We start from the raw sequence: 18,852 nt of genomic DNA, 5'->3' as shown, positions 1-18,852 counted from the left end.
ATGCATGTTGCTATAGCAAAACAATAATCCCTGTCCTAATTAATTCTTTTACTTATGTCCTGTTTCTCAAACACTTGGATATTTATTTGGTTACTTTAGTTAACCTAACAGTCAGAGAAAAAGCACAGGCTTGCGTTCTATGAGTGTCTTCTGTGAAACAAGAAGAACCTAATTCATGACTGCTAAAAGCTCCCCATACTCCCATAATCTAATTAAAATGAAGTAGAGTCACACTTAGTAGCAACAAGAGATTAATATTTAATTTAAAATAAGTCATTTTAAATTGCATTTTTGTGTTTTCCATAGTCCACTGGAATCATTTTTATTCCAAAATTTAATAATGTGAAATGTTAGTTTTTCTGTGGCTGCTATAAAAAATTAATCACAGAGTTAGTGGTTTAAGACATACAAATGGAAGAATAACTATACAGGTGGCACTGGGCCCTGCTAGTCACTTGCTATATGATCCAGATCAAGGTCCTTGACTATGCTATGCTTCAATTTCCTTAGCTGACCATATAAGATTGTTCGAAGCATTAGGTATATTCATGAACATAAAAATCATTGCTTTGCATAAGTAAGGATTTAAATACATTGCTTGGCACACAGTTAATTATTTATTTTTTAAATTAAAGTTTATTGGGGTGACAATTGTTAGTGAAGTTACATTGATTTCAGGTGTACAATTCTGTATTACAGCATCTATAAATCCCATTGTGTGTTCACCACCCAGAGTCAGTTCTCCTTTCATCACCATATATTTGATCCCCTTTACCCTCATCTACCACACACACCCCTCCTCTCTTACCCTCTGGTAACCACTAAACTGTTGTCTGTGCCTATGAGTTTTTGTTTCTTTATTTTTTTGTCTTGTTTTTTGGTTGTTTTCAGTATTTATATACCACAAATCAGTGAAATCATATGTTTATCTGCTTTTTCTGTCTGACTTATTTCACTCAGCATAATAATCTCAAGATCCATCCATGTTGTCACAAATAGTACTATTTCATCTTTTCTTATGGCAGAATAGTATTCCATTGTGTATATATACCACAACTTTTTTATCTAGTCATCCATCGAAGGACACTGATTGGTTCCATGTCTTGGCCACCATAAATAAAGCTGCAGTGAACATTGGAGCATATATATATCTTTACAGATAAATGTTTTCAGATTTTTTTGGTAGATACCCAGGAGAGGGATTTCTGGGTTATATGGTAATTCTATTCTTAACTTTTTGAGGAACCTCCACACTGCCTTCCACAGCAGCTACACCAATCTGCATTCCCACCAAAAGTGTATAAGGGTTCCATTTTCTCCACAGCCTCTCCAACATTTGTTATTATTTGTCTTGTTGATGACATAGTTAATTATTAACTATAATTATAAACACAGCAAATTTGTTTGTGCACACGTGTGTGTGTGTGTGTGTGTGTGTGCACATAAACATACACATACATATGGGTAGAACTTTCAGAAGATTCTCAGAGTATATGTAGGCATTGAAAATGCAATGAAACAAGGAAAATATGATTAGTACTTTTAATCAGAAGCAACTTTTTTTTCTGAATGAAAAAGTGGACTTTTATTTATTACGTTGACTTTAGTCCAAAAAAGTGAAGGAATTATGCTTCCCAGTCTGTCCTTTTACTTTCTTTTTATTTTTCCTCTGTTTTTTTCCTTTGGTTCAATTGTTTTTTGGAATTTTTTTGGATATTCAATATTATTTTATATTAATTTCAGGTGTATGAATGAGTGCTTAAAAATTTATATAATTTACAAATTGATCCCTCTGACTAGTACCCACCTGGCAAGGTCTGACAATTACATTCACAAACTCATCCTAGAAAAAGTGTTCCATACCTCATTGCTGAATATCACTATGGTTACCTTCAAAGTATTCTCCTTGGGAAGCTATGCACAGATGTCAGTGCCTAGTCCACCTTTCAAAGCAATTTTGGAATTTGTTTTTTGAAATAGTCATCAGAGCTGTCATCGTATTACCCATGATGTCCTGAATGTCATCAAAATGTCTTCCTTTCAATATGTCCTTTATTTTTGGATAAAGAAAGAAGTAATTGGGGACCAGATCAGGTGAGTAGGGAGGGTGTTCCAATACAGTTATTTGTTTACTAGCTAAAAACTCCCTTGCAAACAGTGGCATGGGAGCTAGTACTTTGTCGTGATGCAAGAGCCATGAATTGTTGGCTAAAAGTTCAGATAATTTTTGTCTAACTTTTTCAAGTTAGACAAAAGCAGCCTTTTCAGCACTTCCAAATAGTAAACTTGGTTAACTGTTTGTCCAGTTGGTACAAATTCATAATGAATAATCCCTCTGATATCAAAAAAGGTTAGTAACATCATTTTAACTCTTGATTTAGACTGACAGAACTTTTTGGCTGGAGAGAAATGGTTGACTTCCATTGTGCACTTTGATGCTTTGTCAGGGTCATATTGGTACACCCATGTATCATCACCAGTGATAACATGGCCCAAAATATTGTCTTGCCTCTCCAAAAGGTCTTGGCAAATTTCAACTCTCCTTTACTTTTGTTCATTGGTGAGCTCCTTCGGGACTGTTTTTGTACACACCTTTCTCATGTCAAGATTTTCATTTAAGATCTTCCTGTTTCTTTATTGATATTTACTTCGTCTGCTATGCTTCTCACAGTCAGCTGATGATTTTGATGCACAAGTCAATAAATTTTTGCAATGTTTACATCAGTTCTGCTTGTTACTGGCCTCCCTGACCTCTTCATCAGTGACACATTCTCTCCCTTCAGAAAAACGTTTAATCCATTTACACTGCTGTTTTCTTCATGGCATTATCCCCATAAACTTAGACTAACATGTCCCTGATTTCACTTCCACTCTTGCCAAGTTGAACAAGAAATTTAATGTTTGTTCGTTGCTTTAATTCAAGCTCAGACATTCTCGTGATGGCACACAAAAACACGCAACAATAATGAATGCTACTCAGCAAGACACTGCCACAGATCGACATGAACACAGCTGTGAGACACTGATGTACCAAAGTTATGAAACCTTACCGAGCTCTTCAGTGCTGCCAATGTAAGTATGTGATGGCAAGTTCAAGAACGTAATTATCAGACTCGTACATAGTTATTATCATATTATTGATTATATTCCCTATGCTTTACTTTACACCCCCATTATTATTTTATAACTACTAATTTGTATTTCTTACTCTTCCCCCCTTTTTACATTGCCCCCAACCCCCTTCCCATCTATCACCCCGATAGATCTAGTACCCATCTGATACCATACAATTATTACATTATTGACTATATTCCTTATGCTATACCCTACATCCCCATGACTGTGTAACAACCAATTTGTACTTCTTAATCCCTTCACCTTTTCAACTCAGCCCTATCCTACTCCCATCTGGCAAGCATCAGAATTTTCTCTGTATCTATGAGATTGTTTCTGTTTTGTTTGTTTGTTTATTTTTTCTTTAGATTCCACATATAAGTGAAATCACATTGCTCTGTCTTTTGCTGTCTGACGTACTACACTCAACACAATATACTCTAGGTCCATCCATGCACTGCAGATGGCAAGGATCCATTTCCTTCAATAGCCAAGCAATATTCCATTGTATATATGTACCACCTCCTCTTTATCCATTCATCTATTGATGGACACCCAAGCTTCCTCCACATCTTAGCCATTGTAGACAATGCTGCTTTGAAAATATGAATGCACACATCCCCTCAAAGTAGCATTTTGGGTTTGTTCAGAAAAATATCCAGAAGTGGGATTACTTGGTCCTTCTTTGTCTCTTGTTATAGTCTTTGTTTTAAAGTCCATTTTGTCCAGTATAAGTATTGCTACCCCTGCTTTTTTATTTGTTTGTTTGTTTCCATTTTCATGGAATATCTTTTGCAATCCCTTTACTTTTGGTCTGTGTATGTCTTTCAATCTGAAGTGAGTCTCCTGTAAGCAACATATGTAAGGGTCTTGTTTTCTTAGCCATTCGGCCCCCATATCTTTTGATTGGAGCATTTAATCTATTTACATTGAAAGTAATTGTTGATAGGTATGTAGTTATTGCCACTTTATTATTCATATTTTTAAATGTTTTTCATCTTTAAGAAGTTCTTCCAACAGTCCTTGTAATACTGGTTTGGTAGTGATGAATTCCTTTAGCTTTCTCATGTGTGAGAAGCTCTTTATCTGTCCTCCAATTGTAAATGATAGCATTGTTGGGTAGAGTAATCTTGGTTGTAGGTCCTTGCTTTTCATTACTTTGAATATTTCCTGCCAATCCCTTCTGGCCTGCAAAGTTTCTGTTGAGAAATCAGCTGACAGTCTTACGGGAACCCCTGGTAGGTAATGAACTGCTTTTCTCATGCTGTTTTTTGTTTGTTTGTTTGTTTTGTTTTGCTAATTGTTTTATATCCACAACAAATGAGTACAGAGAAAGCCCTGTACAAAACACAAAGGTTCAAGATCAAGGTGTTCCTTTAGGCAAAGCTGAAGATTTCAGCCTGTGGAATTTGGAATTTAGGCTGCAGTCCTTGTTTTTGGATGGATCAGTGGGTGTGTAGCAAAGTCCATGCTTCTCACCAGATTTGAACAGAAGAATGGCACTTGGTCCAGGTAGAAGTAGATGAAATGTTTTGTTTCATGTGTCACATGACTACCAAAGTTCCTCCCCACGATGCAGTGCCAGATGGGGTTGTACTTCTTGTCAAACTCCTTAATATGGGCCGCAATGTCCTTCTTTATGTTATATTTCTCCAACGCCTGAGTAGCACTCCACTGAGTCCTATTGTACCTCCTTGGACATATGGGCATTTTTGATCACCAGCTTTCTGTTGCACATGGTTACAGTGGAGCAAGGGTTGGCCGACTGCAATGGTCTCCTGGGGGAGGGGAAGGTGAGGCTCAGACCTGGCGGGGGAAGCCCTCTTGCTGCTTTTAAGATTCTCTCTTTGTCTTTAACCTTTGGCATTTTAATTATGATGTCTCTTGGTGTAGGCCTTTTTGGATTCATCTTGTTTGTGACTCTGTGTGCTTTCGGGGCTTGTATATCTCTTTCCTTCATCAGGTTAGGAAAATTTTATGTCATTATTTCTTCAAGTAGGTTTTCAATTCCTTGCACTCTCTCTTCTCTTTCTGGTACCCCTATATTATGCATGTTGGTATGCTTGACATTGTCCCAGAGACCCCTTATAGTATCCTCATATTTTTGGATTCTTTTTTCTTTTTGCTGTTCTGATTGGATGTTGTCTGCTACCTGATCTTCTAAATCACTGATTCAATCCTGTGCTTCATCTAATCTACTGTCAATTCCCTGTAATGTACTCTTCATTTTTGTTATTGTATTATTTATTCCTGACTGGTTCTTTTTTGTTTGTTTTCTATCTCATTTTTGTGCTTCCTATCTCTTTGTTGAAGTTTTCTCTGAGATCATTGAACATTCTTATAACAAGTGTTTGGAATTCTGCATCTGGTAGATTGCTTGTCTTCATTTTGTTTAGTTTTTTTTTTCTGGAGCTCTGTTCTGTTCTGTTATGTGGGACATGTTTCTTTGTCTCCCCATTTTGGCTGCCTCTCTGTGTTTGTTTTTATGTGTTAGGTAGGGCTGCTGTGCGTCTGGTCTTAGTAGAGTGGTCTTGTGTAGTAAGTGTGCTGTGGGACTTAGTGTCACAGTCTTCTGTATCACCTGAGCTGTGCACTCCATGTGTGACCCTTGTGTGGGTTGCGTGTGTCCTCCTGTTGTAGTCGAGCCTTGGTTGCTATTTGCATGTCAATGGGAGGGATTGACCCTTTGCTCATTGTTTGTGAGAAATAGCTGTTACTACAGTAGAGGAGTTGTGATGCAGGGGTTGACCCTACAGAGCAGGATCTGTCTCAGCAGGTCTCAGCAGATTGGTACCTATCCAATCTGCCCCTTGTGTATGTCATCTTTGGAGGCAGCTGGGTGATACTCCAGTTCGTTTTGAAGCCACTGCAGGCACCACTGCTGGCCACTGCAGGCACCAGCCCAGGGCCACCTGGGAGGGGACCTGCTGCAGGTCAAATTCAGCCACAGCCTGTGCTTCACCCAGGGCCACTGGGCAAGAGCCACAAAGAAATACACCAATGGCCACTGCCTGCATAGTGCTTGGAAGTGCCTTAAGAGGCCATGCCACCAACCAAGGCCAGCTGCCTCTGGTGCCAGGCTTAGGGTTGCTCAGCCAGAGGTACAGGGCACACTCAAGCCAGATACTGCTTTACTGGGGTCTGTGAACCTTTGAGAGACACTAGGAAAGTCTGTAGCATGAGCCAAGGCAGGTGGCTTATAGAAAAAAAGCACTGGAAGCAGCTTGGGTGTTCCTGAAAATTGGGTGGAAAGGTTTTCTCAGAATCACCAGGGTGTGGCAAACAAGAATGGTGTCAGCTAGCTGGATGGAAACTGAAATATGGAGGCCCCTTTGTCCACACACTGGGAAAGAGGAGGGCTTGACAGAAAATCAGTGGCTTCTTCCAACTCCTCTGTCTGGGAGAAAGCTGCTCCTCCAGCTCTCATCCTGAAGCCAGACAATTCAGTTCCCCTCCTGTTTGTCCCTGTTGCCTCTCCAGCTACTGCTTCAGTGCTGGAGCTCAGAGCCAGTTTTTCCATCAGTGAGTAAGTCTGTATGTGGTAAGAGGAGTGCCTGGGAGGGTAGCGACCCTCCATCTCACTCAGACACAACCTCCACTGGTTTTTACAACCAGAAATTATGGAGACTTCTCTCCCTGTCACTAGAACCCTGGACTGGGGAGCCTGGTGTGGGGCTGGGACCCCTTGCTTCTCCAGGGGCAACCTCCACAGTCAAGATATATCTCCTGATTTTTAATCATCACATGTGGGTGTGGAACCAGCTCGTCCTGTGTCTCTGTGTCTCTCTTGAGGTGGTATCTTCTGTATACCCTTAGTCGTAAGGCTTTGCTTCAGCAAGATTTCAGGTGATTCTTGATGATGGTTGTTTTGTAGTTTAGTTGTAATTTTGATGTGGTCATTAGAGAAGGTAAGCACAGTGTTTACCTATTTTGCCATCTTGACCGGAACTATCCTTTTACTTTTTTATAACCTGGAGAGGCTTATTTAATTTATAATAACTTATATTCTAGATTGAAATAATGTATCCAACTTTTGTAACTTTGTATATAAATGGTTGCTTTGGTTTATTTCAATAATAATAATAATAATAATAATAATAATAATGATATCTGTCATGTGTAAAATACCTGTGTGGCAGGCAATTTTAGGCACTTTACTCTGATTTTGTCATGTATCCTTGCAACAAGTCCATGAAGTAAATATCATTATTCCTATTTTAAAAATAATAAAATGGAGGTAGAGAGAATTAAAGATACTATCCAGGTCATATTACTAAAAAATACAGAGCCAGAATTCCATCCCAAGCCCTGCCTTTCCCACCATGCTTTTCTTCCTCTCTTGCAGTGTAGGATCGTGGGCTGCTTTGTGAGGAGAGCTTGGAACTGCACTGAGGTCAACACTTGGTTCCCTTCTATTGGTAGTGGCTACCAAATATGGCCAATGATTAAATCTCTGGGGACCAAAATGTCTATCAACACACCAATGGGTAAACAAAGTGTGGTATACCCATATACAATGGAATATTTGGACATAAAAAGTAATGAAGTGCTAACACATGCTACAACTTGGATGGATCTTGAAAAACATGTTAAGGAAAAGAAGCCAGTCATAAAAGATCACATATTTGTGATTCCATTCTTATGAAAATCCAGAATAGGGAAATCTATAGAATCAGAAATGGTATCTCAGAACTGAAGGGGCAGGTGACAGGATAGTAGTTAAATAGTATGGGGTTTTTTTTTGAGATGATAAAAATGGTCTAATGTTGACACTGATAATGGCTGTACATATCTATGAATATGCTAAAAATCATTGAAGTGTATTCTTTAAATGGATGAATTGTATAGTATGCAAATTATATCATAATAAAGCTGTTTTTCAAAAAATCATCTGGGGCTTTTTTTAAAATTCTGATTCCCATCTACTGCCTCACCCTACCTCTATTTCAACCCTACTTCTCGGACTCCAATTCAATAAATGTGGATTGGTTCTCTGAAAATCTGTATTTTTTCAAAGATGCCTTGAATGATTCTAGTGATAATCTATGTTTGACTATATCACTGCTTTAGATGGGTTACACTAGCCAATAAGTAACCCGGAATTAGGCCAAAGTCGTTATAATCCAGAATTCCAAGGTAGACCTGGCTTTTTATAAGAAGCATGATTTTCAGGGTGGCTGGTAGAATACCCAGTAGCTCAGGGTAGGCCAAAGTCACTGAATACCAAATACCACAGAGTTTGCTCGGGCACTTTTTGTCCAAGAGTAAAGTAACATCCAATAATGTTGTTTTATCAAAGAATGTTGTTTTATCAAAACATCTTGAGAGTCCTGTACAGCAAATTTTTTACTTCTTACACAATTTTAGTGATCTTTTCTCCATTATAAATAAGTTCTCCTGAGTAGCTTTAAAAACAAAACAAAACACCAAGTTTGTTATAGAGTACACTATTTCTAAGGGGTGGAGATGAGAAATAAAAAAAAATTATTTAATATAGAGAAAACATATTAATCCCAGGGGAAGGAAGTATAAGTGTGAAGATTAGTAATTGGAAACCATATTTAAATTGGACTTGGGAGGGCCTGTAGGGGGAGCTCTCACACCCTACCACTCATTGTCAATTACTCCAAATAGGAAGAGACTACTTTGCATCTCCAACAGGAAGATCTTTTTCTACTCTATTACTCCAACAGAAAGAAAGTAGGATCTTCTCCTTGCCCAACAACTGCTCAGCCAATGAAAGAAAGTTACAATTCAGCCAATGAAAAGCTACCATACTTCAAATTCCCAGTTTCCTCCAATGGACTCTTTGTTTAGAACAGCCCCTATGAACCCCTTCTTTCCCTATAAAAGAAAGTTTTTCTCCTTCGATCTCTTGACTTGCATGTGGTTTGATGTTAAACTGCGTGTCCTGAATTGCAATTCTCTGTTTTCTTGAATAAACCTATTTTGCTGAAGAAATATCTGGCTATTTGTTTAAGGTCGACATAAGAAAGAAGTAGTGGATGAAAGTTCAGTATCTGAAGTTTTACATTTTAATGATAGGTTAGCTGAATGACCAGAAATTGTATGTAAGGTATTGACACTAATCTGGAAGGGGATGAAATAAACAAGCTTTTAAACTAATGTTTAACCATATTGCATGATTACAAATATTTAACCAGGTGCATTTTGTGGAGAGTGCCGGAGAGTTTTATTCATTGGGCCTCTAAAGAAAAGACTATAGTTTACTATTTCTAAAATTACAAATGCATTTTAGTTTCTTTGGAGTGTGATATACTTTGCTCACTAAACAGCATTTCCTCTTAGTAGAGGTCCAATGCCCTAATTTGATCTTCTGGCAAATTAAATACAATTATGCAAACTACTAGGATTTGAGCATAATCTAATTAATATGGTACATCTGAAGTAGATAATAATTTCCCTGGTTAAAAACTAGATTTATTTCATGTTTGAGCTATGTTTTAGAAAACCATTGTACTATATAAGCAAGATTTCATTATCTTATGTGTTCTATTTGCTCAGTTTCATAATGGACATGTTTAGAAAAATAAAGCCAAAATTGGAATCTTCAAATAATAACATATTTTTTTTCAGGAATTTAAAACTACAAAACAGGATTTTTCCATGAAACTAAGAAAAGGATTCAATTGGCAATGATTGGTTTTTGCTCATAAATTGCAAATGTAACACTACTATAATTTTTCTCTTTACATAGGTATAATCAATGTCAAATATGATTTAATGGAGATAATTCTATTCATTTAAACATAAAAGTTTAGGAGTTAAAATTGACCTGGATTAAATGTATACCAATAAATTCCAATCACAAACTTTCTGAATGATGTTTATAACCGTGAGGTCGAGTGAACTCTTTTTAAATATGTGAATCCCATTAACATTAATCAGTACTACATGTACGCACTGAGCAGAAATCCAGATTTTTTTTTTTTAGAGCCCCTTTCCAAGGAAACTAAAGAAATTATCTCTCGCATACAAAGAAAAGAGAAGCTTTTTTTCTGTTTTCCTACAAAACTGAATTTCATATGTAAGAGAAGTTTTGGCTTAATAGCATTGCCCATTCGTCTTGTATACAAAGGAAATGTACACGCTGTACCAAGCCTGCAGTGTGGAACTGTCATTTCCAAGTGTGTGAACATAGTCTCTGCTCATTTGTTCCTTAGCTTCTTGGGGAGACTGCCAACAAGCATGCCAGCTCTCAAGCAGTATTCTGCAAAGATTTCCAGCCCACAAGGATCCGGACTTTTTTTCATAAGTAATATTAGTGTCATAAAGGCCCCTAAACAGTTGTTAGAGGGTAACAACTTTTAGAAAGCAGTGGCCTGTATCAGCTTTTTGTTTTATTTTAGAAGAGAAATGCTATATTAGTTTGGTGGATACAGAGAAAAAAGTTTCTATTAAGAATTCTAATGTATTTTTCCTAACCTGCTTGTAAGCCTGTGGTGACAAGTATATTCCTGGGAAATAAAGTAGTATAAGCGATATTTTGTTGTGAGCACATGTAAAGATGCTAATAAATAAGCACAATTCTAAATGATGTTTCTAGCTGTTTTTATTATGCCAGGAACTTCCCCTCCGGGCCCCTGGGATGGGGAGAGAGTCACAGAGTCACAGCAAGGAGACAGGAGTGGGGTGGGTAGTAATTCATATATACGTGTAGATTTTCTTAATCAAATATTAATAAAAATGTAACCATTGAACACACAATGTGATATATAGATGATGTGTTACAGAATTGTACACTTGAAATCTATGTAAATTTACTAACCATTGTCACCCCAATAGACTTTAATTAAAAAAAAAATGCAACCACTGTAATGTAAGAGGGGAGGGCCCTCAAACTTTTATACTAAAATCAAAAATAAATCACTTCATATCTTGAATTTGCCTCAAAATATTCTGGGTGAATGAGCAGGCGGACTATAGATTGGTCCTTAGTTGATAATTGTTAAAGCTGGGTGATGAATACGTGATTTAGTATAGTCTTCCCTTTAATTTTGTGTTTTTTGAAATTTTCCCTTATAATAAGCTTAACAATCATTATATTCAAATAGGTTGGGAACCACTATTTTATATTAAATTTTCAAGTACATTTGCTTCAAAAAAGTCTTCCATTTCTTGCCTGATATGCATAATGACTTGACCAGTAAGTTTTAGGTGTAGTCGTAGGAGAATCAGGCAATGTAGTAGATGTTGGCTGCTCAAGCAGTGAAGTTATTAAAAGCAAAGATTAAAATGAATTACTAATGACTACAGAAGAGACACATTGTCAATCACCGATTTACTATTGGAGTATCCAGACCTACTTGTTTTACACTTAATCTAATCTTTATTTCACACCAAGAATTAAAAAGGGAAAACAGCATCCATTAACCTATAATGGCTTATAGGATGTTTTGGTTGAGACAAATTAAAAATTAAAATGCGTTTCTCATAGTTACTTGTTATGTCCTTTTTGCTCCCTCTCTTCTCTTTCCCTGTTCTCTGTGTTCCTCTAATGCTGTTCTATTTACCCTACGTTTGAAGATAATTACCTATTTCAAAATTTAAGTGGCAAACACAAATTAAAATGCATCCTTTTGGTCTGTTATTCACAACCAATTCATCTTTGGTCACAGTTTTACTTTCTTTAGCCTTGGCAAGTGATTCAGAACTACATTTCCTTCTTTTTATTCTGATGCTGGGTGATTGTTTGGTGCTGATATGACATTGGCTTTTCCCATAATTTAGCTGAGAGTGTTTTACACTAGGGAGTTTCAATATGTTTAAATTGTAAAACTTCTTCCGAGCACTTTTATAACAGAACTCCATGTTCTAATCGATTCAGCAAAATTGTTTTTTAATACTCTTCTCCTGAAATTTTTTCACTAAAAATCAGTTCCATTTTAACTTGGATAGTTTATTGCCACTTTGCCTCAAAGAGAAATTAAATCATGCAGAAAAATTGTCATTTCCTGTTTGATGTGTTGTTGTTCCTATGTACAATCTCCGTCTTTTTTATTTAGGTAGATGCCATTCCATGGGGCTAAGTAATTCCTGATTAGTCATTAGGAGAAACTGCTGGAAAACTGTGATATAATCCCATATGTCAGCCAGGTAAGTAATGACAGGGGTCAAAAATAATGTGATTGTATGTGTGTTCCTGTAGAATATACAAGAAAGTTATCATTTATTATAGTGTGGCTTATCACTACAAATCACACAAAATTATGTGGTTATTTTACATCAGCTTCCCACAGTCACATTTCTTGCCTGATATGCATAATGACTTGGCCAGCAGGTTTTAGATGTAGTAGTAGAAGAATCAGGCAGATAACTGTAGGAGATGTTGGCTGAGACCCAAATATTTCAGTAGGTTATGTTTGCTTTAGTAATGAATTGCTATGATTTTGTACTCTCAGCATATGATCTACTTCTACAGAATTTTTAGAAATATTTGCGTTTCTTATACAAATATTAGACATAGTAATGTGTTCCTGTAGCATAGTAGGTCTTTAAACTTTCTTGTTTACATACAGCCTAATAGAATTTTGAAACAGCATGTGTCTCTCTGACACATTGTTGCAGCTGAAAATTTTTATTTTAAGTGTAAATAGTTGCAGAGGACGCAATTTCTCTCATGTTGTATATATTCTACTTAAAAATAAAATTGCTATACCACTGTTTTAATAGTAACTAATGTAATATAAATATGATAGCAATTTAATACCTCCACTATCCATTTAAAAATAATCAGTATGCTTTCTTTATAGATATTTTTACCATTTTTTCCCTTAAACTTGTATTTCCATTCCACTTCACCCATGGAATTTTATTCTAATATAATTTATGCTTATGCTTGAACATCTTTTGTTGATGACCTTATCATGTTTCACTTCAAGAAAAATAGTTTTTATGAATTGAAATTTTAAAAAATTTAAAATTTTCTATAATCATGAAGCCCAAACTGCTTTTGGAATCAGTCGCCATCATAATTATTATCATTATACAGTTGATCAAAAATTTTCTTACTATTTAAGTTAAAAGTAAATGTGATTTTATAAGACCTATATCTCAATGAGATTAATATGAGGTGAATTAGGCTTATAATTTTTTAAAATTCTACTATTTTTGCTTTTCTTTGGGGTCTTTTGTTCTGTTTTACAATTAGTTTGTCTATCTCTTTTTATTTTTTGACATTCAGTATTATTTTATATTAATTTCAGGTGCATAGCAGAATGGTTAAACATTTATATAATTTAAGATGTGATCTCCCTGACTAGTCTAGTACCCACCTGGCACTATACATAGTTATTACAGTATTATTGACTATATTCCCTATGTTTTACATCCCCATGACTATTTTGTAACTACTAATTTGTACTTCTTAACCCCTTCACCTTTTTTACCCTCGCCCCAATCCCCCTCCCATCTATCACTCCAATAAATCTAGTATCTGTATGATACCATATATACTTATTACCATATATGGTATTATCTGATACCATATATACTTGCAATATTACTCACTATATTCCTTATCCTATACCCTACATCCCTATGACTACTATGTAACAACCAATTTATATTTATTAATTCCTTCCCCCTTTCACCAAACTCCTCAACACCCCTTCATCTGGCAACAATCAAAATGTTCTCAGTATTGATGAGTTTGTTTCTGTTTTATTTGTTTACTTATTTGTTCTTTAGATTCAACATATAAGCAAAATCACATGGCATCTGTCTGACATACTCTACTGAGCACAATAACAGCCAGCTCAATCTATGTTGCTGCAGATGGCAGAACACATACCCTTCCATGGCAGAGCAATATTCCATTGTATGTACTTGTATGTACCACCTACTTTTTATCCATTCATCCATCGATAGACAATCAGGCTGCCTCCACATCTTGGCCTTTATAAACAATACTGCAATGAACATATGAATGCACACATCCCCTCAAAGTAGAGTTTTGGGGTTCTTCAAATAAATACCCAGAAGTGAGATTACTAGGTCCTTCTTTGTCTCTTGTTATAGTCTTTGTTTTGAAGTCTGTTTTGTTTGGTATAAGTATTACAACCCCAGCTTTTTTATTTTTCCATGAAATATCTTTTTCCATCCCTTTACTTTCAGTCTCTGTGTGTCTTTCAATCTGTGGTGAGTCTCTTGTAGGCAGCATATGTAAGGGTTTTGTTTTCTTATCTATTCAGCCACCTTGTGTCTTTTGATTGAAGTATTTAATCCATTTACATTTAAAGTAATTATTGATGGATATGAAGTTATTGCCATTTTATTATTCATGTTTTAATGAATAATAACATATGAATATTTTATTCTTAAAGCAGTCCCTCTAACATTTCTTGTCATACTGGTTTGGTGATGATGAACTCCTTTTACTTTTTCTTGGGTGAGACGCTCTTTATCAGCCCTTCAATTCTAAATGATAACTTTGCTGGGTAGAGTAATCTTGGTTGCAGGTCATTGGTTTTGATTACTTTGAATATTTCCTGCCAATCCCTTCTGGCCTGCAAAGAGTCTGTGGAGAAATCAGCTGACAGTCTTATGGGAACTCCCTTGTAGGTAATGAACTGCTTTTCTCTTGCTGCTTTTAAGATTCTCTTTTTGTCTTCAACCTTTGACATTTTAATTATGATGTGTCTTGGTGTGGACCTCTTTGAGTTCCTGTTGTTTGGGACTCTCTTCACTTCCTGTGTTTGTGTGTTTATTTCCTCCACCAAGTTAGGGAAGTTTTCTGTCATTATTTCTTTAAATAGGTTTTCAATTCCTTGCTTTCTTCTCCTTCCAGTACATTTATAATACAAATGTTGGTACACTTGATGTTGTTTCAGAGGCCCATTAACTCTCCTCATTTTTTTGATTCCTTTTCTTTTTACTGTTCTTATTGAGTCTTTTCTGCTTATCTTATCTTCTAAATCACTGATTTGATCCTCTGCTTCATTTAATCTACTGTTAATTTCCTCTAATGTATTTTTTCATTTCAGTTATTATATTCATCATTTCTTGTTTTTTTATATTTTGTTTTTTATATCTTTTTTTTTATATTTGTTGGTTTTTTTTATATTTTCTATCTCTATTTTTATGTTGCCTATCTCTTTGTTGAAGTTCTCCCTGAGGTCATTAAGCATCCTTATAGCCCATGTTTTGAATTCTGCATCTGGCTGATTGATTGTCTCCATTTTGTTTAATTCTTTTTCTGGAGTTTTGCCCTGTTCTTTCATTTGGGACTTGTTTCCTTGTCTCCCATTTTGGCTGCCTCCCTGTGTTTGTTTCTATGTACTGGGTAGGGCTGTTATATTTCCTGATCTTAGTAGAGTGGCTTTATGTAGTAGGTGTCCTGTGGGGGCCCAGTGGCACAGTCTCCCTGGTCACCTGAACCAGATGCTCTAGACGTATCCCTTATGTGGGTTGTGTGTACCCCCCTGTTGTAGTTGAGTCTTGGTTGCTGTTTACAAATCAATGGGAGTGATTGATCCTCAGGCTGCTTAGTTGTGAGGACTGGCCATGACTACAGTGGAGGGGCTGACCCTATGGAGCAGGATTTACTTTAGCAGAGCTCTGGTGCCTGACAAATCTGCCCTTTGTGTCATTTTTGGAGGCAGCCAGGTGATGCTTTGGCTCAGACTGAAGCCATTAGGCACACCAGCCCTGGGGCCTCCTTGGAGGGATCCTGCCATAGGCCAAGTTTTTCTACACCCTCTGCTTCACCCAGGACCTCCTGGCAGGAGCCATAAAGCAATCCTCAGATGACTGTCACCCACAGTGGGCTTCGAGGTAACTCAAGAGTCCAAGCCACAGACTGAGGCTGGCTGCTACTAGTGCTGGACTTGGGGCTACTTAGCAAGAGTTATGGGACATGCCAATGCCAGATGCTGCTTTCTGGGGGTCTGTGAACCTTTAAGAGATTTTAGGAAAGTTCACAGCATGAGCCAAGACATGCCATTTGTATGCAAAAGCTACTGGAAGCAGCTTGGGTGTGCCCAAAAGTTGGGTTGGGCAGAGTCTGGAGGAATCACCAGGGTGGGGCAAACAATGTTAGCCAGTTGATGGAGACTCAGATATGGTAACTGTCTGAATCTGCATGCCTGGAGGGGGAAGGCTCAACAAAGAAACAATGGATTCTGCCAGCTTTCTCTCTGGGAGAAAGTTTCCCCTCCAGCCCTTACTCTGAAACCAGACAATTCAGTTCCTCCCCATATGTCCCTGGTGCCTTTCGAGTTGCTGTCCCAGTGTGGGAGCTCAGAGTGAGTGGATCTGTCAGCAATAAGTCAGTGTGCTGGCCCTTTAAGAGGAGCGCCTAGAACTCCAGCCACCCTCCATCTCACTCAGCCTCAATCTCCACTGGTTTTCACAGTCAGAAGTTATGGGACCTTCTCTCCCTGGCACTGGAACCCTGGGCTGGGGAACCTGGTGTGGGGCTGGGACCCCTTGCTTCTCAGGGTTGGGGGGGATCTGCACAGCCAAGATATACCTCCTGATTTTTAACTGTCACCTGTGGTGTGGGACCAGCCTATTCCATGTCTCCGCCCCTCCTGCAGTCTCAAAGTGGCTGTCCTCAGTTGTAGAACTTCTGTTCAGCTAGACTTTAGGAATTTCTCAGTGATGGTTTTTCTGTAGTTAAGTTGTTACTGATTTGGTCTTGAGAGGAGATGAGCACAGCAGTTACCCACTTCACCATTTGACTGGGAATTTCTAGTTTGTGTATTCCTTGATGAGTAGGTATTGCTTATTGCTGGATAAAACAGGTTCAGCATCAATAAAATTTCTAGTGCATATTGTAAGAAGCCTTTTTCGTACGCCTAAGTAGAAAGCCCTGAAAGGAGAACTTTCTGTGTTTTAGAATGAAAATTTACTTAAACCCTTTCCATTGCTTTTGAGTCATATACCCCAAATCACTTTGCAATGTTTCATTAAAAAAGTAATTTGGAGACTTATTAGTGGACAACTTTGTTCTATGACCTCTTAAGCGAGAAACTGAGATGTCCAAAAATTCACGGAGACCTGCCTCGCAGATCCCATTGTCCTTTTAGCCTGAGCGCAGTTCTGATTACTGCTGCTTCTCTGCTTAGCCAGTCAGCAGGTGGTCAGCAGGCAGTATACCCATAGGTTGGCTCCTCTAGCTGGAGAAGCAGGCTTGCATCCCGACAGAGCCACCACAGCTTCTGGGTGACTGAATAAGTGTAGGCCAAGCCCCAGATGCTGTTTCTACCATGGAGTCACTTTCTTTTGTCCTATCGTCATCTGTAAAATGTGGATACAATATATACTTCATAGGACTGAGTCAAGGCTCAGTAGATATGACAAGTGTGAAGCTTCTTGGGAAACTTAAAAATGCTACACAAATATTAATTGCTCCATGTTGAGGGTATTTGAACATCATCTTTCCCAACCTTCTTGGCCTCTTCCCTAGATAAATTGAGTCTGCTTACAGAGCATGATGCTAAGAAACATACAAAAATGTAGTCCACCTATTTGGACCAGCTGCTGCACCTTGTTCTCTGAACATTTCACTTCCCAGCAAGAATATCATTAACCACTTTAGGCCCCCCTTGCTTTGATGAACATTTGGACATCAAGAGGTACTTCTCCAGCAGTCTCTCCTTTGGATTATACTCTTATTCCACATATTATATAGCGTTGGGCAAGAGGTGCTCCTCTCTTCTTCCTTGGTCTTTTGTAGCCTGAGCGGATCCCAGGCAACCCTTCACTGGATAAGGCAGATTAGATAAATATGTACACAATCAAAGATGCAGTATAAAAGGGAATTTAAGTAAATTAGCCTGTTCAGTAAACACACTAGATAAAATTAAGGCTTTAAAGTAAGAAAGCTTACAGAGAAGTGACTAACGGAATTTAACAACCAGTTGTGTGCAACTTTCTTTGGGTATCAATGGTTTTTGATTCAAGTAAAAATATCAGTTTAACAATATTTCCATGGTGAAGAAATAGACAAAGAATTAAATAATTCTTAACAGAGCCGTACCTGTATCTTTTACTATTTTTTCTTTCTTATTTCAAAATTTATTTTGATTAGCTGGCCACAATTTCACCTCAGATTGATGCTACGTAGTAACGGTTGCAGTAAATTCAGTTGAGTGATTTTTATTAGAAAATCCTTTCCAAACTCCAGGGTCAATCAGCTTGTACCTTGAAGACAGGATTTGATGCCATTTAATACTAGATGTCTTGATGTGAAGGTTGGGAAAAGGTTACTGAGTCAGTTGACGTGTGCTGTGTACCCACTGAGAGTGAGACACTGTAGTATTTATTAGCTATAAGATACTTAATAGATCTGAAGGACTACTCAAAAGTAAGACTTATTCACTGCAGAAAAAGTGAACCTATCCATCAGTGGAAGCAGCCCATAGCTTATATCTGCTCACTACTCCAAGTTTAGTAAATCTAACCTTTGCTTTACTTGGGCCCGAGGGAGTTGTGATATTCAGTCACTGATAAAGAATTGAGCTACGAATAAAGGGAATAATATATTAGGAGACTAGATGTAATCAAACATACATGTAGGTAGCGCCAAATAACTAGTACTGTGCTAAGAATCTTATGGCTGCTCAATTAATATTTGTTGATGAGACCATTCAAACATGCTTGCTTTCCAACATTCTTTTGCAAGCAGCATATTGAGACTATGTGGGCTCTTAAGTTCATCTCATGTTTTCTCTGCACCAAAGGAAATACATTCTGAGGTCTTTGGAGAATTTT

The 18,852-nt window shown here is 37.5% G+C and overlaps 1 long non-coding RNA gene and 1 pseudogene across 2 annotated transcripts in view; one reads left to right on the top strand and one right to left on the bottom strand.

Annotated features, from left to right (window-relative positions):
- LOC308487480 overlaps positions 1-18,852 on the top strand; it is a 133,525-nt gene that overhangs the window by 101,720 nt on the left and 12,953 nt on the right. Inside the window, exons 2-3 of the long non-coding RNA XR_013991704.1 lie at positions 2,924-3,072; positions 12,141-12,231. This is a non-coding gene — a long non-coding RNA (uncharacterized lncRNA). The remainder of the gene's footprint in view (positions 1-2,923; positions 3,073-12,140; positions 12,232-18,852) is intronic.
- LOC308487219 (dynein light chain 1, cytoplasmic-like) lies at positions 4,478-4,852 on the bottom strand (annotated as a pseudogene). The gene has a single exon. The product of its transcript is annotated as a dynein light chain 1, cytoplasmic-like (transcript).

Source organism: Rhinolophus hipposideros (assembly GCF_964194185.1).
Source record: "Rhinolophus hipposideros genome assembly, chromosome: 19".
Taxonomy (NCBI): Eukaryota; Metazoa; Chordata; class Mammalia; order Chiroptera; family Rhinolophidae; genus Rhinolophus; species Rhinolophus hipposideros.
The sequence above is the reverse complement of the archived record's forward strand: the minus strand, read 5'-3'. Positions and strand labels throughout refer to the sequence as shown.